We start from the raw sequence: 8,124 nt of genomic DNA on the forward strand, positions 1-8,124 counted from the left end.
GAAAGAGCTGGCAGGTCAACTGGAAGCTGTAGGTGCATCCATAACGGAGGATGACCAAGTTGCGACGCTCTTATGTAGTCTGCCTGAGTCGTATGATGGTTTGATCACTGCTCTAGAGTCCCGTGCTGATAACTTAACATTAGAATTCCTAACAGCCAGGTTACTTCATGAGGAACGCAAGCGAAAGGAAAATCTGTCAAGCCCAGATACTGGAGAGAAGGCCTTGTTATCCAAGAGTGATCGAGGTAATCACAAGAATTTCCGAAGCAAAAGAAAGGGTAAGTGTCACAATTGTGGCTTACCAGGACATTGGGCAAAAGAATGTCGTAAACCAAAAAGGGACAAATCGAAAGAAGACAAAGAAAGGAAAGAAGGTTCATCATATAATGCATCTACTGAACATGCATCATTCTGGTCATCAGAAAGTCAAAATCACAGGGATTTGACGTGGTACATTGACTCGGGTGCTTCACAGCACATGTCATATGACAAGGAAATGATGGTGGACTATGTTGACTTCACTAATTCACAAAAGGTTCGTTTGGGGGATAATCGAGTTGTTCAAGCATTAGGTAAAGGGAATATTTGGCTTAATATCAAAACTGGCAATGAGTACAAACGTGCAAGATTGGTTGATGTTTTGTATGTCCCAGACCTGGCAAAGAATCTATTCTCAGTAAGTGCGGCTGCTAAGCGAGGATATTCAATTAAACTTCATCAGAGTGGGTGTGTCATTCTTGATAAGTGTGGAATATGATGGGATCTGGTAAGCTGCAAAACAATCTGTATGTCCTTGATGTGAGTGTAAAGAGTGTTGATTCTCATGATGTCAATGTTGCTAAGAATGAGCATCTTGAAGATTTGTGGCATCAAGGTATGGACACTTAAGTACGAACAATTTGCGATTATTAAAAGATCAAGAATTAGTGTCTGGACTAAAGTTCCAAACAGCTGATAAATCTGAGTTTTGTGAAGGCTGTGCGCAAGGCAAACAGAAGAGAGCATCATTTCCCAAGGGAGAAGCAACTCGAGCTAAAGAAATTCTTGAAATTGTACACAGTGACGTTTGTGGGCCGATGCAAGAGAACAGTTGGTGGTAATCGTTATTTTGTGACCTTTATTGATGATAAGTCCAGATTCACAGCAGTTTATTTTATGAAAACCAAAGATGAAGTGCTGGAGAAGTTCAAAGAGTTTGAAGCAATGGTTACCAATCATACGGGAGAAAAATCAAAATCCTTCGATCAGACAATGGTGGTGAATACATCTCAAAAGAATTTATCAATTACCTCAAAGAAAAGGGAATTCAACGTCAACTCAGTGTACCCAGAACCCCTCAGCAGAATGGAGTGGCAGAGAGAATGAATAGAACAATTCAAGAAACTGCACGATCTATGATGCACAATGCAGCACTCGATAAGAAATTTTGGGGTGAGGCAGTTCACACAGCAGTCATAATCAGAAATCGAAGTCCTACAGTTGCGGTGGAAAACATGACACCATACGAGAGCTTCTATGGAAAGAAACCAGACGTGTCTCAATTCCGAGTATTTGGATGCAAAGCATATATGCATGTTCCCAAAGAAGACAGAAAGAAATGGGATTCAAAGACAAGATGCATATTTGTAGGATACAGTATTTCAAGTAAGGGATATAGACTTTATGATCCGAAAGCTCGAAAAATTCATGTGTCCAGAGATGTTTTATTTGATGAAGATGAATTTATCCGACGTGAAAAGAAGAAAGAAATGATAACCCTGAGTGACTCTGATCATGAGGAAGAACCACAGAAGATCAATCAGACCTCAATACCACCAACTCAACGAAATGAAGACACGATTGATCGTCCTGACGAATCAGATATCAGGAAGAAACTGAAGTAAAGGAACAACCGCGACGCTCATCTCGCAAACGAGAACCGCCGGATAGGCATGGTGTATCGATTACTGGTAATTGGTGGCAAAGTAACACAGCGTGTGCGGATAACGAATACAACTTCGATGAGCCAGCAACAGTAGGTGACGCTCTAAACAGTTCTAACAAAGCACAGTGGAAACGAGCACTGGACAACGAATACTCTGCACATGTAAAGAACAATACATGGACATTAGAAAACTTACCTGAAGGTCGGAAAGCTATCGATAGTCGTTGGGTATTCAAAGTCAAATACAATGCGGACGGATCTGTTGAGCGCCATAAAGCTCGTCTAGTTGCAAGAGGTTTCTCACAAGAAGCTGGTTTGGATTATGAAGAAACGTTTTCACCAGTGGCAAAGTATAAATCAATTCGTTCATTGTTGGCAATCGCAAACCAATTAAACTTAGAAGTACATCAGATGGACGTTTCTACAGCTTTCTTGAACGGTGAATTGGAAGAAGAGATATACATGACTCAACCAGAGGGATATATAAAAGAAGGAGAAGAAGAGTTAGTCTGTAAGCTAAACAAAAGCATTTACGGACTTAAGCAGTCATCAAGGTGTTGGTATAACACCATTGATCAATTTCTGAAGAACTCTGGTTATGTTCAATCAAGCTCAGACCCTTGCCTGTACATAAAGCGAGAGGGAGATGATATCATGCTTATCGCTTTGTATGTTGACGACCTCATACTAGCTAGCAACGCTACGACGATGCTACAAAGAGAAAAAGAAGCGTTAGGAAAACGTTTTGAAATGAAAGATCTTGGAGAAGTTCATTATTGCCTTGGCATTCAAATTGAACGCGATAGAGAGAAGAGACGAATGAAATTACATCAGTCACAGTATCTTACGAGTTTGCTAAAGAAATTTGGAATGGAAGAATGCAAACCAGTTGCAACGCCTGCCGATCAAGGAACCAAATTACTACCTAATGATGGAGAACCAGTCGAGAAAACCAAGTATCAAGCGTTAATTGGAGGATTAACTTACGCGGTTACTGCTACTAGACCTGATCTCGCTCAAGCATTAGGAATGGTTAATCAATTTTGTTCAAATCCAGGAGAAGAACATTGGACAGCGGCGAAACGTATCTTACGATACATTAAAGGAACAATTGGTTACGGAATTACATTCGATGGAACTAAAGAAACAGATATCCAATTAAGTGGCTATGTAGATGCGGATTGGGGAAGCAACCCAAATGGACGTAGATCACAATCAGGGTATCTATTTACATTATGCGGAGGAGTTATCAGTTGGGCAAGTAAAAAACAGAATGTTGTGGCACTTTCTTCTACTGAAGCAGAATATGTTGCGGCAACATTAGCATGCCAAGAAGCAGTTTGGTTACGTGCTTTACTCGGAGAAATAGGTTTTGTTCAGAGGAAGGCAACATTAATCAAAGAAGACAATCAAGGAACTATCGCACTATCGAAGAATCCAAAGTATCATCCTAGAACGAAACATATCGACATTAAATACCATTATATTCGCGATAAAGTAGATAACAAGGAAGTTGCTCTTGGATATTGTCCTACTGGCGACATGTTGGCGGACTTGTTGACTAAACCATTGGGAAAGACAATGTTTCAACGAATGAGAGGACTAATGGGAGTTAAGTTAAACTAAGCTATAAACCTTTTAACGGACAGGATTTATGTATGTTACAGTTCATATTTTTCGAGAGGGAGTGTTGAAGATTATTAGATACGAAAAAGGAACTGTAATACAGTTTCATATATATAGATCAGTTTTGGATCATGTGACTTTTGTCAAACACGTTGTTATTTCGTTTCATCTGGTTTCGTCAGTTTATAATATATTATCTCATGAATATGTAGTGTGTTTCTTGCTTTAAAGCCGAACTATGTAGTTCAAATTTAACAATACTTGTCATATATACCTACTCCACCTTTGTACTGGTAGCCTAAACACTCGTAAAATTAGGTACAGTTGACTGTATTGTAAACATGACTTAAATCGGAGTCGACTCTTTGAGGTAAAATCAAATATACGGAATATCGTACATTCAACCTTGGTAAGGAATAAAACCTGTTTTCAAACCCTATGCACATGATTATTCAACTGCTCCTCAGTCAATTACGGTGGAACTGCAGAAGGACATTTTAAGTCTTGCAAATTGGTCAAAGATTAATCATCTGGTTGTGAATGAAGAGAAGACAAAAACTATGCTAGTCGCAGGAAGACGCCTGAAGAAGAAACTTGATACATTTGATATTGATCTCAGTTTGAATGGGGAAAAACTTGAGCAGGTTTCCTCCTTTAAACTGCTTGGAGTTACCTTCGATGATGAACTGAGTTTTGAAGTTCACGTCGACAATCTATGCAAGAAATTATCACAAAGAATCGCGGTACTCAGTAAAATAAAGCGCTGTCTTCCATATAGAGAGCGCATTCTTTATTATAATGCTATGATAAAACCGGTGATACTATATGGATCAGCTGTTTGGACAACTACATCAAAGGAAAACTTAAAAAGAGTACTGAAGTTACAAAAGAGAGCAGCTCGGGTGATTTTAGATCTGGACACATCAGTTCGTTCAGTTAATATGTTCAAGCAACTTAACTGGATCCCATACTACGATGAAGTGAAGATATTAAAAGCAACAACAGCCTACAAACGCATTATCAGTGAATCTCCCAATTATTTAGCGAATATGTTAAAACTAAATTCTAGTGTAAATAGTAGGGCTACCAGATATAGTAACATCAACTTCCTATGCCCTAAATACAAGCGAGAGACTGAAGGTGGTCGTACATTTGCTGTCACGACCATAAAACAATGGAACCAGTTACCTAAAACACTGCGTGAAAAGGATTCCGTAGCATCGTTTAAACACAACTTGAAACTGCTCTTTAAGGAGACCTATGAAAACATTGATCACTTTACCATATAAACTTATATATATTTTACATGTAATACCATATAATAGTTTTTTATCCTGAGTTTAGATATATGTACATATATGAATATAGTGTAATATATGAATATAGTGTAATATAGGTATATAAATATAGGTCATAGGTTCATAGTATTTTAAACTAGTTTGAGAGCCACTAATTTATCAGTGTATACTGGCATGTGTATAACTCTCGTTAAATAAAGTCTTCATCATCATTCATCATACCGGCATTTAAATATATTTACGTATGCGTTATATACAAATTATAGGGTAACTACGGTTTGCACTGTACACCCTGTATGTCCCTTCATGTTACCTCATTCCTTCCGTGTGTCCCTTCATGTTTTGTTACCTCATTCCCTCCGTGTGTCCCTTCATATTACCTCATTCCCTCCGTGTGTCCCTTAGCTTCATGTTACCTCATTCCCTCCGTGTCTCCCTTCATGTTACCTCATTCCCTCCGTGTGTCCCTTCATACTACCTCATTCCCTCCGTGTCTCCCTTCATATTACCTCATTCCCTCCGTGTCTCCCTTCATACTACCTCATTCCCTCCGTGTCTCCCTTCATATTACCTCATTCCCTCCGTGTGTCCCTTCATATTACCTCATTCCCTCCGTGTGTCCCTTAGCTTCATGTTACCTCATTTCCTCCGTGTGTCCCTTCATATTACCTCACTCCCACCGTGTGTCCCTTCATGTTACCTCATTCCCTCCGTGTGTCCCTTCATGTTTTGTTACCTCATTCCCTCCGTGTGTCCCTTCATGTTACCTCATTCCCTCCGTGTGTCCCTTCATGTTACCTCATTCCCTCCGTGTGTCCCTTCATGTTACCTCATTCCTCCGTGTGTCCCTTCATATTACCTCATTCCCTCCGTGTGTCCCTTCATGTTACCTCATTCCCTCCGTGTGTCCCTTCATGTTACCTCATCATTCCCTCCGTGTGTCCCTTCATGTTACCTCATTCCCTCCGTGTGTCCCTTCATGTTTTTGTTACCTCATTCCCTCCGTGTGTCCCTTTCATATTACCTCATTTCCCTCCGTGTGTCCCTTAGCTTCATGTTACCTCATTTCCTCCGTGTGTCCCTTCATATTACCTCACTCCCACCGTGTGTCCCTTCATGTTACCTCATTCCCTCCGTGTGTCCTTCATGTTTTGTTACCTCATTCCCTCCGTGTGTCCCTTCATGTTACCTCATTCCCTCCGTGTGTCCCTTCATGTTTTTACCTCATTCCCTCCGTGTGTCCCTTCATGTTACCTCATTCCCTCCGTGTGTCCCTTCATATTACCTCATTCCCTCCGTGTGTCCCTTCATGTTACCTCATTCCCTCCGTGTGTCCCTTCATGTTACCTCATTCCCTCCGTGTGTCCCTTCATGTACTCATTCCCTCCGTGTGTCCCTTCATGTTTTGTTACCTCATTCCCTCCGTGTGTCCCTTCATATTACTTCATTCCCTCCGTGTGTCCCTTAGCTTCATGTTACCTCATTCCCTCCGTGTCTCCCTTCATATTACCTCATTCCCTCCGTGTCTCCCTTCATACTACCTCATTCCCTCCGTGTCTCCCTTCATATTACCTCATTCCCTCCGTGTCTCCCTTCATACTACCTCATTCCCTCCGTGTCTCCCTTCATGTTACCTCATTCCCTCCGTGTCTCCCTTCATATTACCTCATTCCCTCCGTGTCTCCCTTCATACTACCTCATCCCTCCGTGTCTCCCTTCATGTTACCTCATTCCCTCCGTGTCTCCCTTCATACTACCTCATTCCCTCCGTGTCTCCCTTCATACTACCTCATTCCCTCCGTGTGTCCCTTCATGTTACCTCATTCCCTCCGTGTGTCCCTTCATGTTACCTCATTCCCTCCGTGTGTCCCTTCATGTTACCTCATTCCCTCCGTGTGTCCCTTCATGTTTTGTTACCTCATTCCCTCCGTGTGTCCCTTCATATTACCTCATTCCCTCCGTGTGTCCCTTAGCTTCATGTTACCTCATTCCCTCCGTGTGTCCCTTCATGTTACCTCATTCCCTCCGTGTGTCCCTTCATATTACCTCATTCCCTCCGTGTGTCCCTTCATATTACCTCACTCCCACCGTGTGTCCCTTCATGTTACCTCATTCCCTCCGTGTGTCCCTTCATGTTTTGTTACCTCATTCCCTCCGTGTGTCCCTTCATGTTACCTCATTCCCTCCGTGTGTCCCTTCATGTTACCTCATTCCCTCCGTGTGTCCCTTCATATTACCTCATTCCCTCCGTGTGTCCCTTCATGTTACCTCATTCCCTCCGTGTGTCCCTTCATGTTACCTCATTCCCTCCGTGTGTCCCTTCATGTTACCTCATTCCCTCCGTGTGTCCCTTCATGTTTTGTTACCTCATTCCCTCCGTGTGTCCCTTCATATTACCTCATTCCCTCCGTGTGTCCCTTAGCTTCATGTTACCTCATTCCCTCCGTGTCTCCCTTCATATTACCTCATTCCCTCCGTGTCTCCCTTCATACTACCTCATTCCCTCCGTGTCTCCCTTCATATTACCTCATTCCCTCCGTGTGTCCCTTAGCTTCATGTTACCTCATTCCTTCCGTGTGTCCCTTCATGTTACCTCATTCCCTCCGTGTGTCCCTTAGCTTCATGTTACCTCACTCCCTCCGTGTGTCCCTTCATGTTACCTCATTCCCTCCGTGTGTCCCTTCATGTTACCTCATTCCCTCCGTGTGTCCCTTCATGTTACCTCATTCCCTCCGTGTGTCCCTTCATATTACCTCATTCCTTCCGTGTGTCCCTTCATATTACCTCATTTCCTCCGTGTGTCCCTTCATGTTACCTTATTCCCTCCGTGTGTCTCTTCATGTTACCTCATTCCCTCCGTGTGTCCCTTCATGTTACCTCATTCCCTCCGTGTGTCCCTTCATATTACCTCAATCCCTCCGTGTGTCCCTTCATATTACCTCATTCCCTCCGTGTGTCCCTTCACGTCACCTCATGTTACCTTTATCCCCTAAAATGTACATAAGATTAATGGAGGATCAGAATTCAGAATATTAGCAAATTATAGAGCAAACTAGGATTCCCAAAATTCCTAGACTAGGAACTTTTGAAAAGACTTTGTGAACTGCTAAATTTCATTTTCCTATTTGAATATATATGTGTACGTTTTTGATCCATTTTGTTTTTTGGCAGCCCCAACGCCCACGTGTGGTAATTGTTGCAGCCATATATCACTGGGTTCCGAGTGCCATGTCTCTGCATTAAAATTTAAAAATGAGCAATTAGCATGATATTGCT

This window comes from Dendronephthya gigantea, unplaced genomic scaffold, assembly GCF_004324835.1.
Source record: "Dendronephthya gigantea isolate DGI-Jeju-01 unplaced genomic scaffold, DenGig_1.0 000077F, whole genome shotgun sequence".
NCBI lineage: Eukaryota > Metazoa > Cnidaria > Anthozoa > Malacalcyonacea > Nephtheidae > Dendronephthya > Dendronephthya gigantea.